The sequence below is a fragment of the Paramisgurnus dabryanus genome, chromosome 3, assembly GCF_030506205.2.
Source record: "Paramisgurnus dabryanus chromosome 3, PD_genome_1.1, whole genome shotgun sequence".
In the NCBI taxonomy this organism is placed as follows: Eukaryota; Metazoa; Chordata; class Actinopteri; order Cypriniformes; family Cobitidae; genus Paramisgurnus; species Paramisgurnus dabryanus.
Window position 1 is genome coordinate 21,528,435 of NC_133339.1, and position 16,169 is coordinate 21,544,603.

At 35.7% G+C, this 16,169-nt stretch overlaps 1 protein-coding gene across 2 annotated transcripts in view; it reads right to left on the reverse strand.

Moving 5' to 3' along the window:
* LOC135768510 (trypsin-like) overlaps positions 1–16,169 on the reverse strand; it is a 262,331-nt gene that overhangs the window by 54,000 nt on the left and 192,162 nt on the right. The gene's annotated exons all lie outside the window — the stretch shown is intronic.

Genomic DNA, 16,169 nt, shown 5'->3' on the forward strand with positions numbered 1-16,169 from the left:
CTAAAAATAAACGTTTCTCTCCGTCTAAAGTGAAGATAGCGTCCGCGAGACGAGTCCTCTATCGCCCCCTGCAGGCATTTGTTATATAACATACATAATGCTTTCTATTTATAGGACACAAATTTAATGTGTTTGTTAATGTAATGTTGTCTAATGTAACTTGGTTTTAATACTTTATTTGAACAATTTATTATTGCATCTTCGTTATTATGTAATTTTAAAGGCTACTGCTCACTTGGGTCTATTTTTATTACCCCAAAATAACAAATTACTTCATTATCAGTTAGCAAAATAATTGTTAGGGACAGTCCTTGATTAGTTAAAACTTTTAAAAATGACGTGATTTCAGTTTCTTATTCATACATTTTATCATTGAGAATTTCTTCGTTTCGTCTCGTTTTAGTGAACCCAATCTCATGTTTCGTCTCGTCTCGTTGATTAAGTGTCTCGTCACACCCCTATAAATTTGTGAAACAATTTATATGATTGCAAAAAGGCAAGTTTTTAAAATGTGAAAGGAGCAGTCACACATATAAAGGTATATTAATGTAAGCTAAAAGAAATTGTAAGTTAATCCATCATGTTTACCCATACTGTAATTAAAACTATATGAATATAAATTTACATTGCAGGGCTTGACATTAATTTTTTGAGGAACTTGTCCTTCAGACAAGTAAATTTATGTTTCACTTGTCCATGCACAAAAGTCACTTGTCCGGGTAAAGATTTATAATATAATTTATTTTTTGTGTTTTGCTAATCAGTGGCGGTGCCAGAGATTTTTCATAGGGGTGGCCAGGCAGGGGCCAGCAGTAACTCTGGGGTGGCACATAAAATCTCTTTCATCCAACCTTAAAATAAGAATTATAGGTGTGTTAATCACAATGATGTATAACATACAATTGCTACAATACTTTAATTTCAATTAAAAATGAATTGAGATTAACATACAATTTATAGTCATAATTCAACCTCAAGTTTTTTTTTAACTATTTAATCAAATAAAACTGTTGAAATTTACTTTGAAACCAGAATTGATATCTCCCATTGCTAAAAAAACTATAGAGACCAGAAAATCATGTGAATTTTGTAGGCCACTGAAATGTATTTTACTAAGATTCATTTGGCTGCTTCTTGCTACTCTGTCTGAAGAAGGATGCTATATCTGCTGCCTTTCTTTTCATTTTTCCCACATTTCAATGATTGTCTGACATTAAAACACTAAAGCAAAACATTAAAACATTACCATGTTTTAAAAAACGTATTTGGGTAAATGTATCCAGATTATCTGTTATATATAAAATCAATCTTAATCCTAGCATTTACGATGTAGTGTTTGTGTGGGATTTTTAATGTACAGTGACGAACTCTGTCAGATTCAAATTGGCTGTCGCGTGGCACACACACATAAGCGCGCTGAAAGAGAGATTCTTATTATAAAACAGAGTCTTAAACAAGATTTTAAGCTTATTATGTGTTTTTACCGAACTTAAGAAGAGTAAAAATACGGACTGCGGTTGAAGTGTCTGTCATTTATATTCACGCCGGAGCCTGAAGAAACATCACTCTCCACTCCATGCCGTCCCGCCCCTCCGTGTTCGGCGATCAGGTTTCATGCGCGCGCAGCTTGTTTAGTAACAATAACAGCAGTGTGTGTGTCGGCGCGCTGCGCTCTCTGTTCAATATTCCGCTCGGTTTTTGCGCTGCGCGTTCTACTCTGTCGTTAACGGCACATAACGTTAAGTAACATTGTTTGAAATTTAACTTGTCCAGTCGGACAACTAATTTTCTCTTACACTTGTCCTTCAAAAAATCCACTTGTCCCGGACAAGCCTTAATGTCGAGCCCTGCATTGCATGCATGCTATGAAGCAGTAGAACAGTGTCTACTACTAGTGTCTAGATTGAGAAGAAGTGGAAGTAATACAATTAATGCAGAAGCCGGGTGCAATTCCCACACAGGAATAAATGAATTTCAATTTTTCATAAATCAACTAAAATTGCAAATCTATCCCAGCGAACATATTGAAAGGAGCATGATCTCATTTGTTTCTATTTAGCTAGTGATTACACTGATTTGATTCATTTGACCTTAAATCTGAAGCATTTTCTGCATTCATCTCTCTAACCAGGTGTCCAGATGTTAGTCCCTGATAGATGCTGGAACCCTATGACGTGTTTGCCGACGTTTTTCCCTCTCAGACCAGGGCCGGTTTTTGCTATGGGCAATGTGGGCGAACGCCCAGGGCGCAATCTACGTGAGGGCGCTAGCCTAGAAATCTAGACGCACCCTAGCGGCCGCAAAATATATTTGCTGCCAGGGTTTAGTCTAGGCACTCACAATACACTTAACAGCTCCAAAAACCAAAATTTGGTCAGGCCAATCACATCGTGTGTAGCGTCTGTGGGGCGGGCTTAACATGATGACGACAGAGCTGCGACGGTTCCTACTTGAAAACTTCGTTCTTCGTTGCTCTGATTGGTCATAGCGCTATCCTATTGCGTGCAGAGGCATTTTGAGGGACAACCTTATATCCCGCCCCTTGCATTGAGCCGTTTGTGTGAAGAGTTGCCAGACCTTACATCTTGATGTAGGTCTGGCTAACCAGGCTATGAGGGCGCACGAGCGCATTCAAAAAAAAAAAAAAAAAAAAACATCAAAGCGGTTTTTTAGACTAACGCTCATTTCCATGTCAAGTTAGTGCTGAGAGTCATACACAGGTTGTGTGCGTGTCAGAAGAGGCACGGGAGAAAGGGGCGGGCCAACTTGCAACTCCAAACCGCTCGCTCACCTTATAGGGGGCGAGCGAGGGATAGACTGATCCCAGGCCAGAGGCCACACAACACAAACTGCTGCGTCTGCTTCCACATAAATTGTATTTTTCATTCCTAAAATTAACATAGACCCATATACCTACGAACATGTTATCAATTGGATTTTGTGAAAAAAAAATCTGTAGAGTCATCTACGTGACTCACGTCACGTGACACCGGTTGATTGACGGGCGAACGGATGTTGTTGGCAAAATGTAATGCAAAGTTAATGATGTCGAGTCTTCATCATCATCATTCCATGGATCGAATTAAAAGACCAAAGAAGCCATAAGTTGCCCAGATCAGAAAAAGAAGAAAAGAAGATGAGGAAAAATTATAAAGATAAAGGTATGCCGATTTATGAGTGACGACGTGAGTGAAAGTAGGAAATAGGCTAACGTTATTTATATTAGCCTAGTGCTGGGCGATAATTCGATAACGATAATTTTACCGATATAAACTTTTTGGTTTTTCTTGGTTTACAATCACAGTGTCAGTTAGACTTGAAGGAGTGGATGATGAGTTATTCATTTATTAGTAGAGACCTATGATTTTCGCGATGCGGATAACGCGGACGGAATCACGGAATCCAAATGCGCGGAAACATTTTCTTGTGTGTAATGTTGGACGCACAAACAGGGTTCGTCAAACACAGCAGACACAATAGGTGCAGTATAGTGTAGCCTACTTTCATTCAGCGTCCGCCTTGCGTCCGCACAGCTTTAAAAGTATATTTACAGGACATTCACATATTCAGGAAACTGAGGAAAAGCAGCAGATCCACCACTGCAGTGAATATAGTGTTTGCGTATGTGCGCTCCCACAGCAAAGTGACACAATTGACATCCATTTATCAGCGTGTATAGCTCGTATATGTATAACACACGCGTGATCACTGAACTAAGTTTTCTTTCTTGTTTAAGTGAACATAAACAGCTGTTACTCAGTATATTGAAACTTAAAGCAGTCTGTCTTTAGGTATGTGACAAAATGACGTAATACGCACGAGCGCTTTGTTCCCACGGCTGTGTTCCCAGCAGGTATTCAACGCCAGACGCGTTGGTGACTTAGGAAATCTGTCATATCTTTGCTTTGTGAATACCTCTAAAGCCCATATACTAGTGACATAAATGACTTCCTCACGTTGATTCTCACGTTCGAATTTCCAAGATCGCTGTCGTAAGAAGAAAGTTATAAGCGAAGCAAAATTTATCTCGTGTTTGGCATTGAAATCCTCTATGAAGGCGAGTATTTTTTTGTTTCAAACCAAATACTTTTGATAGAATATACATTTAACTTGAATTAGGTGAAGTTTGGGATAGATTGTAACATTCGCATGTGCTTTTTTAAGATCCGCAAGTGACGTTGTTCAAAAGCAGAATCGCCCATTCAATCATATTGGCTTCCAAAACTTCTCCGTTTTCATCAATCCGTGCAGTATTTTTCAAAGTAATCATACAGAACGAAGGATTAGAATCTCTAGATTACATTATTGGCATGATTTTGTCAAACATATAAATAAATACATGCATGCATTTATTGATTTATTAAATTATAAATAACATAATCGTCAATTAATGTATTAATAATATCTGACCATTTAAAATGCTCGCCAGCATTATTAGTCAATTAAGAAATATTAAAGAAACAATGAAATGTTTTTTTTAATATATAAAAATATAGCTTTTATTTGAGAGGGCTTTGATTTCATATGGAAAGATATGCGTGGATTGATGCTCTCGGTTTCATTAATTAGTGGTTAATCAAAAATAATAACATTTTTATATATATCTTTTAAAAAGATGTCATCGTAATCTTGTTGGGCTTTTAATTACCTACAATGTGGTGTTTGAATTATGCAAATAGACCAAGAAATGAGGAAGTTATGATATTTTAAAGTGTTCGGTCAAGCGGAAGAGGTCACAGTTTTTCATAGTTTTACCGTTTTAATTGGGTACAAAAATGCCCCCTAATTTTCGAGTTAAAAAATTCCATAACTTTCTTAATAATTATCTGATTTTAATAATTTAAAAACCATGTTAAAGTTCTTTTTATTATCTATTATATGGTTATAATTATATATGAATTTTCTAGTATTTATATTTTTTTGTCACATACCTACTGTCTTGGTTCTTAAAGTGACAGTAGTCTGCTGCTTTTGTGTCAGAAATGTGTTGATTTCATAACAAATAGATTTACATTTAATACAGATGCATTAAAACAAGATTTTAGTATTTGTATTTGTCATGTTCTGAATAAAAAGTAGTTTAAAACCATTATTAACTGGTTTTTACAATTTTCATTCAGGAGCAAAAATCTGCCTTTAAATTTGACAGGAGTAAAGATTTGTTTCTATCATGATTATTATCGATATCGACTGATATGGAAAACATTTTCTCGATAATTTTTTGGGTCATATCGCCCAGCCCTACAATATGTTGCTATTAGCCACAGAACACGACTGTTTTTTTTAGTTTTAGTTTTGCTGAACTAGCAACTATTAGAATTGAGGCACCATGTCATGCAACTAAATTCACCCATAGGCAACACACAGTCTAGTTTGTGTTTGCAACACAACAAGTGCAAACTCACACAGACCTCCTGACTGTGTCCTTTTTTATTGCTATATACGCTATATGTGAACTTAAATAACTTCTAATATAAATTGACATGCCATTTTGTAAGCTACACAGTGATAGCATTTTAAATAATTTGTAGTGTATGCTTAGCATTTGTTAACATCCTATAAACTAATAAAATATGTGTTATGGTCATTTTAATTGGGTAACTGATGCATGTGTGATGTAAGTGTATCTAACTTACATATTGTATATTAATTGTAAATTCAGGGGCACTTCTGAAATATTTTGGAGTTAGAGCACCCACTGGCAAAAATGAGGAGTCCGATACTTCCACAGCAGCCATGGCCAACAGACATGTGTGTTTGTGTGTGTGTGTGTGTGTGTGTGTGTGTGTGTGTGTGTACTGTATTACATTTATTTATCTTGTTTTTCTCTGTTCTTGTTACCTTTTTGTATTTAAGATTATATATAATAAAATAATACATGTTGGTGGCGGGATTTGGGGGTAAAAAATTTTTCTGGGGGCGGCGAAGGGATGGTTCGCCCAGGGCGTAAATCTAGCCAGGACCGCCACTGTCTCAGACATTGCATTACCCTGTCAGGAAAATTGTCAAAAAATTGTCCCTATCTAAAGGCACTTAATAAGTTTATATTAGTACCTCAATGGTACATACTGGTACCTAATGTACATATCTGCACCTAAATGGTACATTAGGACCTTTCTAAATGGTACTGCCCCATTGACAGCCAGGGACCAATTTTTGACACATTTTGTCCTAAAAGCAATTTTTTTAAAGCGATCCCCTGTCTCCAGTTAATGATGTTAGAACGCACAGAAGATTTTTGGAGTAAAACAAGGTCAATTTCTGCCACCACGTTACAATTACCTTATTATAGCCAAACCCATTGCATTTTGAACACTTCTGGTGGCAATTTTTTTTACACTGTGTTTAAATCAGTAAAAGCAATGCTTTTTATCTAATAACATGCACAATTAATTTGTTATGTAGACTTGAATTGAATTTCTTTGTAATGCAAATGGGTACAGATCACATTCGACACGCCCCAGCACAACAACTGTGTTTCACAAATCGTATGCTAATCTTTAGGAATATCTTTGGTTTCTTGGAGTTATGACATAGAGTAATTACAGCAAAGCGGTTACCCATAATGCATTTCAGGGGGTATGTCAATAGGCTGTTTTCTCATGAGAGTTTCCTGACATTTTGCTTAAAATATCATAATCAGAAATGGGAGTTGTGCATTACATAATATGATTCATTTATTTATTTATTGCTGTGATTTATCCTTTATATGCTATCAAAACACTATGTCCTGTATGCATTGTGCATATTACTGAGCCTTTACAACCTAATCTCACAGTAAAACTACTTTTTTACTGGTGACAATTTGTTTTTATTTGTATAAATTGTATACATAATATTATTAGAATAAAGCAAGCATCAAGGTCCATCCCTAAGCCAACAAATGAAGCAAAACAGTCATTAAGTTGAAAGCAAATAAGAAATCATACATTGTAAAAAGCTTTTCAACTTAAATGTTCTAATTTTAAGACAAAAATTTAAAGGAAAACACCACCGTTTTTTTATATTTTACTATGTTCTTACCTCATCTTAGACGAATTAATGCATCCCTTTTTTTTCAATGCATACAGTTAATCTGTGTTCAGCGCGTCGTGAATGTGTTAGCATTTAGCCTATCCCCTTTCATTCCTTAGGATCCAAACAGGGCGCGTAGTAACAACATCACTCCTGACTACTCCCCCTCTCGTTCAAACTTCCGTCAATATTACTGTGCCCGAGGTTGAGGTGCTGCAAACTTAGCACTCTTCCGCCATAATTTTTCCCTCTTCTCATTTTTTATTCACTTAAAAAAAGTCAAGTTTTATTTTGTGCCACTATACTTACTCGTGTACCTACTCATGTAACAGTTTTTACATAGGGAAAGTGTTTGGTGGCTTCTAAAATCATCCCTGTTTGGATCCTAAAGGAATGAATGGGGCTAGGCTAAATGCTAACACATTCACGACCCGCTGAACACAGATTAACTGTATGCACAAAAAAAGATAGGAATGTATTAATTTGTCTAAGTTGAGGTAAGAACATAGTAAAATATAAAAAAGAGTGGGTTTTCCTTTAAGTTGAAAATGTTTAATTATTTTAGGTGTTATCAGTTGAAGTAATATTTAAAAGTTTTTCACCTACTGTTTTTCACTTAAAGTGAGACATGTTTACTTTATAAAAGTACATTTTTAGTTGTTACCATTTTAGTTTTTTTAACTCTTTCACCGCCAGCGTTTTTAAAAAAAGTTGCCAGCCAGCGCCAGCGTTTTTCATGATTTTCACCAAAGTTTAATGCCTTCCAGAAAATGTTCTTCTTTAAATATATAAATATACAATATACCAAATGAACGAACAGACCCTCTGCTTTCAAACAAAAAAAAAACGTTTCATCCTACCTTTAGTGGTTCTTTTGCAATCAGCTTTTGAATATGGGTAGGTTTTTGCAAAAACACCATATTTTGAGCAAAAAGCAAAAATAATTCCATATTTGTGACGGACTTTTCATAGAGATCCCATACAGAGCGATCTTTAAAACAGACACGGACATGCAGCAGCTTGCCATAGGGCAATACTTCCGGTTTTAAAAAGTTGCGGAAGGGTAAGCCACCTGGTGGATAATAGCGGTATTGCGGAAAGACGGAAAATCTCGTCATTGGCGGGGAAGCGTTTTCTCTTAATTGACGAGATATCTCGTCAATGGCGGGGAAAGAGTTAAGTAGACTTTTACAATGTGTGAATAAGGTCATACAAAAACAAAAGCTAATTCGCTAAAACATAAAATAGTAATGAATTGCCATGAGATCGTGTTGGCCTGTGTAGTGATTTTGAACATTTGACTTTTCTTTCTGATCCAATGCATTTTGCTTAAAAGGGATTTAAATGCTAAATCATGTGGTGTTCTTGAATCATAACTGTTTATGAATCATAACACAAAACAAGTGTGAAGCAGGTGCTTTAAAGGGAGCAATTGCTGAGAGTTCGTATATTGATGAAAACATACTAACTGTGGATCAAACGGTTACACCTATGGTTATGCTCCAATTCACGACCATACGCTATCTGACATGCCATTTGACCTATAGAAAAATGACTACTTGTAGTTGGTGTATTATAATTGAATCAGTGTCAGAGTTATTTATTTTCAAAGCACTTATGAGCTCTCGTATCCTTTACAGATCATGAGTGAAGAGACTGGGGCATACTCTGCCATTCAGCTGTAAATAAATAGTTAGTTAAATGGAAGGAACTGAATGCCCTAGCTGCCCTCTGGTTTACTACTGCACTACTATATTTAAAAGGATGCATCAGAATAACCATGTTAGGTCTAGCATGGGGTCATTACTAAACTTGAAAGTCATAGCCGATGCTAATAAATGTAAATAAGTGATGATTATGTGCATGATTATGGTAATTGCATGCTATCGTGTCAATTAAGCTACGAAAAGATAGTTAAGCCCAGAGAAAATTCATGCTAATGACATCGTTGGTTTTTTAGTCCGGCATGCATTGCATAAACTAATTTGAAACAAAGTTCTACTGAGATACTTTTATCTGAGGTGAGAAACAGCAAGGCATATTTGTTAAGCCCAGAGGGGTGAAAACGATCGCATACTTTAGGAATTGTGGAGAATTTTTCTCAGAATCCCATTTGTGGTTATTAAAAAATAAATAAACAAATTACTATATAGAGTATACTGTGGTCATCCATGTGACAGCAGAATTTTTTTAGGTGTTTTGCTTTGCATATGTCTTATTAGTGTCTGATATCTTTAACATTTGGATTGTGTAATTGTTTGTTTTAAGCATAATTGCCTTCATCATAACTCTTAACTGTACTGTTGGCAGCTCTGTGATGGTACATGACAAAGTTAATGCTGTAGAAACATCGCCAGAAAAGATAAAGTAAACCTCTTCACTTTCATACACATTCATAAAACTGATTTACAGTACATTGGTTTACGTCATGTAGGTCAGATTTTAACCGAATTACAACCGTGACTTGCAATTACTTACATAACTCTGCCTAGAACATTTTAAAAGCAATCACTTCAATCATAAAAGGTAATTTTGCACATTCATTATTTGCTGCTATGGAAATAACCATAATGAGCAAGCGTGTAATGGTTTTGTCTTGTGTTTTGTTATCAGGTCTTTTATTTTGAAGTTATGTTCTAGTTCTGGTCTTTTTAGGTAATCTTGTCATGTAACACTTCACATTTTACCTCCTGTTTGTCATCACTTTGCGAAGATTTGTCAGTTGTATCTACACTTCTAAGCATTTATAGTCATTGTCTGTATCCTGCTGTTTCTTGTCTTCATGTTTCATGGTTTTGATCTTCTGCCTGTCAATTGGATTACCCTTTTGGTTGTGTTTGCCTGCATGTTGTATTATTTTAATAAACCTTCTGCACATGGATTAAACTCTCTCTCTCTAATGCTTTGTGAGCTGCATGTTACAAAGCGTTTGTATTTTCCAGCTAGTTTAAGAAATGTGCTACAGTGTTAAACAACTTCAGAGTTGTGACGCATCATTGTGCCATCTGTAATTTAGCCTGTGTGATGAATCTGTTTAAATACGGCAACATTTTAATACCTGTGTGTATTCAAATTGTTATTCAGGCCACAGCTGTCATTTTGAAAAGAAACCAGGTCATAGTGTTCCTTTTTTAACTGAGTCACAGGTCACTGTGTTATGCAGCACAATTCAAGTAGTTAATATCTTTGTAAAGCTTACATAACAAAATTTTTCAGGAAAAAAAAGGTGCTCTTCGTGGTTACCAGGGTGTTGCTATGTTGTTGCTAAGGGGTTTTTAGTAGTTGGCAAATTATTGCTAAAATAAGCTGATAAGGTGACATGTTTATAACCTAATGGTACCATATGTGGATGAATAATGAACTCAGCTTCATGAAGAATTCATGAAGTACAGCTTCAATATGAGTTTGCATTTTAATCCTGGATAAAGATGATTTTATTCTTGGGTTTAAGCAACTTGTCGGAGTTTAGCTTTGTTTTTAAAACTTAAGTTATGAAATCCTGCGTTACATTACAGCATCAAAGTATATACACAGCGTCCAAAACCGCCTACTTCCATATTACTGTATACAATAGGCGAAAAGCCGTATGTGAGGCAAGTAGTTTGTCTGAATTCATAGTATTCGAAAAACAACGATGTATTTCAAATGATGTATAAACGAGGTCGATGTAGTACGTCTGAATTTATTCACACTATCCATATTCATACTATACAGTATCTACTTTTTTAATGGTCATCTAATTCAGTACCTACTCTCACAGTATGTGATTTCCAATGCAGGGATTGTTTGTAAAAATGCAATAATACTTCAATGAGTTGCTTAGCAACAGACAACCATATAGTGGCTCAGTATCTACCTTTTGCCCCATGTACAGTTTAAAGGCCATTACACTAGTTTCATTTTTTTAAATCTAAGTTGAAAATATCCAGTCGTGATGGTAAACATGGTAACTGAAGGGATGAAAAACAGAATTTCATAATCCTGAAGACAAGAGCAGATCTATGCGGCAACATTTCAACAGATGGTCATGCAGTTATTTGAAATATGAAGCTTGTTAGACAGTTGCACAACATTGTCAGTGTGGATAAAAGAAACACAACAATAAAAAAAATAATTGGGTTGGCATGCATCACCCTTAGATACATGAAATTACAGAACTGGTCAGTTGTGGAACTGTTTTTATCCTGTTTTTATTTTTTCAAAATCCAACGTTGATTCTCACTTGACCCTAAATGATGATATAAGGTTATATCTTTTTTAAGTTTTTGTATAATTCAACCTGTCATTATTAATCAAAATATAATGTAGGTCAGGGGCAGTTCTAGGATTTCATTCTTAGGATGTGTGATGATGTGAAAAGAGCATTGTGATGCCTTTTTGTAAATTGGGACCAGTATTATTTTTATCAATTTATATACATATATTAAGTATCCCATACAGCTCCAAGCCCTTATGATTTTTGTTTTATCTTAAGTCAAAAAATAAAACAATTACACAGTTGTAGTAATGGTGACCAAAACTTTTAAATCACATGACCCCTTTAGTTCCTGATCGGAAAATTAAAAGCTGTTTTGTTTGGAACAACATAAAGAGGAGTAAATAATGGAATAATTTTATTTCAGGGGCTAATAACCTATATCATGACTATGAAACAGCTACATTCACTTTATTTATCATCTTACCTGTCTTTGACCCCTTCAGTCTCTCTAACTCTTTTTCGATCTGTTTCCAACTACCTGTAACGTTACTCTAAAACAGAGATGGGGACTCGAGTTTGAGACTCGGACTCGAGTGCGACTTAAGTCGCACACACAGTGACTTCAGACTCGACTTGAGACTCGACCCTCAAAGACTTCAGACTCGACTCGGACTCGAGCTGCGCGACTCGTGAACAATGTTTATTTTTAGGAAACGTCTGATGAGCTCGCTGTCATAGCTCCCTCCGTTACCTACAACCTGCCCACGACGTAACACGTGACGTATTTGCTCCGCGCGCGCGGCCGCGAACATACATGTCGACTGTACCTGCAGGCAGCTGCTGCTGTGGCATTCATCTGAAGCTATGGGTAGTGCTGTGACGGATCCGCGGTTCAGCTCGCATGCGATTTGCGGATTAATATGCAATTTAAATAGGGTAAGTTAATCATTAACGTGTTTCTAAGGCTTGCAATTGTTTAAATGGTTAAACAATTTAACCGCAAAAAGGGGCTCAAGTGAGCAGATTTCTGTACGCACATGCGGTTCAGTGTATCCGGTCCGGCTCCAGTCAGGTCCAGAGTTGCGCTACTTTGTGTCATACTGTACCTGCCGAACTGCGCGATCCGATCGGCGTATGAAATCAAATTAATACTATAGTGGATCTAGAGTGACTGGGGAGCAGACTGCTGTGGCGCCACAAGAACCCACAGGCGAGTGACAACAAAGTACCGCAAGAGCGATTTCAGTTATCACATGGAGAAATCTGCTTTGAATCGCTCTCGCGGTACTTTGACATCACCAAGAGGTCTGCTTAGCGCCAAATGAACTCGAACCTGCAGTGTAGCTGCTCACGCGAAACTGTAAACAAACAGGAATTGTCCATATGGAGAAGTGAACGAGTGGAGCAGTGCTTCAACATGAAATCCGAGAGTTAACAACGCACATGTGAGTAAACAACATTTAAATCATCAGTCCAGTTTAATAGATAAGGTTTCAAGTGCAATAAAATAAGCCTGTGATTATATCCTGATGGTTTTTAGCTGCCTTCAGCATGTTTGCTTGTGCTTCACAGTGTTAAACTTCCCTTCTCTGTGTTCATTTATATATCTACGTTCAAGATGTATATGATCTTAAACTTCTGTGAGGAAATTCATGTCTGCGTTGATGTTCAGTTCAGACTTGCAAATTAAAGATAATTTTCTTCACTTTGGTTTTGGTGTCTAATATTAGGCTACATGATGGTCTTGTAATAATAAAAGTAAAAGCCTATTTTCATTTTTAGACAATGCTTGTTTTATATGCAAAAAATAAGCTTTTTATATCAATGACTATGCAAATTAAGAGTTAATTCATGGTCATCTTAAATGTGTATTAATTAAAAACATTTACACCATTAAATTACACATGGTAATGTTATCAATAGTTGTCAGATAATAGCTATTGAAAGAGTGGATATTTTTCTTCTTCAATGCGTGTGTTAGCCACGGATTGAAGATTGTAAACAGTTTATTTAATTTTTATTAACAGTTGAGTAAGTTTTGGCCCTAAGTTAGATGTTAATTAACACTAAACCATAGGTGTCATTTACACTGGGGACACTGGGGACATGTCCCCACCACTTTTTGAAATGGCTGATTTTGTCCCCACCACTTTTCAAAAGCATTTGGTTAAAATTATCTGAAAAATCAAACAATACCTGCGCGACTTACACTGCAAAAATGACTTTCTTACTTAGTATTTTTGTCTTGTTTTCAGTAAAAATATCTAAAAATTCTTAAATCAAGATCCTTTTTCTTGATGAGCAAAACGACATAAAGAAAATAAGTATAGTTTTTAGACAAAAAAATATTCAATTTAGGTGAATTTTTGCTTATAACTAAAATATCTGCCAATGGGGTGAGAAAAAAATCTAAAAATAAGATTTTTTTTTTCTTAAACACTTAATTTAAGCAAAATTTTCTCACCCCATTGGCAGATATTTTTGCTTGTTTTAAGCACAAATTCACTTAAATTGTACAGTTTTTGTCTAGAAACTAGACTTATTTTCTTAAGTCATTTTGCTCATGAAGAAAATATGTCTTGATTTAAGAATTTTTAGATATTTCTACTGAAAACAAGACAAAATACTTAGTAAGAAAGTCAGATTTTCAAGAAAAAATTTCTTAGTAAAATATCAAAAAATTCTTAAATTAATATGCTTTTTCTTGATGTGCAAAAATCTAGTTTTTAGACCAAAAAAATTTTTTAATATTTTTCATTTAAAAACTAGACTTATTTTCTTATTTTTTCAAGAAAAAGCATCCTAATTTAAGAATTTTTAGTTATTTTTACTGAAAACAAGGCAAAAATACAAAGAAATTTTTTGCTTGAAAATAATTTTTGCAGTGTACGTTTTGTGGTCCAGGGTCACATATGTTGCATTGTGTGCTTATAGTGTGTTTTCTTTTACATATGTAATGAATTTCAATGTAATTGACTTTACGTGCTGCTGTTATCTACAGTATGGTGCTTTGGCACTGTTCGGTTGAGCTGGTGTTGCAGGGATTGTTACATGTGCAGTCGACATTGTTGAGGATTTTATGCTGAGTATTTTTGTGTTGTTGACCAGCCTACACTATGCCCATTTTTGATGCGCCGTTATTCAATATTTTTCCCGTCCTGCTGTAATGTTTTTTCATCTGATTTTTTGTCCCCACCACTTTTCAACACAAACTGACGCCCCTGCACTAAACCAGTCTAAAAATCAGTCCAGTTTCCCCAGCTGTAAACCCATTGGCTGTTAAACTCTTTTTTTTTTCTTATAATAAATTGACATGTTGATAACACATTCAGTTTATGTGTTTATGAGTACACTTTCAGAATGCTCTCGATTACGTGAAGATCCATACTGTATGCATCTGTGAGTGTGAGTGGTGCGTTGCGCTGGGACGAGTGTCATAAGGGTGAGAGGGAAAAATCACAGTATACTCACTACAAAAATCTAGACTACACCACTGACCTTACTTAATGTGCAACTTTGTTTTTTTTTATAAATGTTTATAATTTATTTTTGTTATTAGAGTTTTATTTGTTACAACGAGACTTGAGACTTGACTTGGACTCGAGCCCAGAGACTTCAGACTTGACTTGGACTCAAGCTCAAAGACTTCAGACTTGACTTGGACTCGAGGTCAAAGACTTCAGACTTGACTCGGACTCGAGCTCAGAGACTTGTGAACATCTCTGCTCTAAAATGTAAAGAAATTTTGTGGGTTAAAAAAATCAGGTATTATGAAGGCAAATGTAACGATGGCACATTCAAAAACTTCATTGTTAGGCTAACAATGAAGTTTTTAAACGTGCCATCATATCATTAGTATTAGCCTACTGAACTTACGTAACTATCTTCGCTGTCAGTTTGGTTCGGCTCGACGCAAATTCGGATTTTCTATATGCGACTTGCGTAGTAAAAACATTGTTGAAAATGTAATATACATTGAGTTTAATTTCTAAACTACAAGTGAACGAAATTTCAATGAATTTGAACGACGCGCACCGGAGTTTTACCACCCGCAAATGGAAAACAATAGGACAAAATAAAGTGACGACTTTCGAGTTTCAAATGGCCAGTATTTTGTTATTCTTGAACCCAGAGCTTGTGTCAAAAAATAATGAAATAAGGATTTTTATTTCTCATAACTTGTTAGAAATGTCATAATTGTTTGCATAAGTGGTTATTTGGGGATAATGTGTGAAAGTATAGGTAATCATATTTTAAATGAACGAAAAGAACGAAATGACTCAAAAAAAGATTCGTTCATTTTGATGAACGAGATTCAAAGATCCGAATCAGAAAAATGATCCGAACTTCCCATCACTAGAACCCATAGACTTGGTCTTGGTGTCATTTTAAAGGATTTTTCAAGCTCTTTCTATCCAAACAACTAGCAACCATGTTGGAAGTTTTACTCACATATCTAATTACTGTTAACTAGAAAAAGGCAAAAAGATATAGACCTGTATTCCAAAATGTGGCATGTATGGCATTTATGGCGGTAAACGAAATAACAAGCCTTTGCTTTAGTATGCAAAGCATACTTGAATTACAAACGCGGGACAATAGACTCTATGCACGCCTTACTGCCTACGTATTTCCGGGAAAATCTCAGTTTTACGCTGGCTTCCGGTCTAGCATTATCTGATAGCAAGACGGTAGTGTGGTCTTTTTATCATTTTCAACTAACTAGCGATTGCAATTTATAATATTATACATATTATCAACCTTAGTTACATAATAGTTTTAGTTTGTTATATTTATACAACATTTTAGTTATGAGTTCAACACGCTTTAAGGTGCGAACATAATTACTGTTCATCTCCCGTTCCGGCGGCAGTCGATCTGTCTTTAGATCAAACTGAAGAACTCCGAAAGGAGGTGGAGCGCTTGAAGAAGTAGGTGGAAGAGCTGTCTGTCCGTC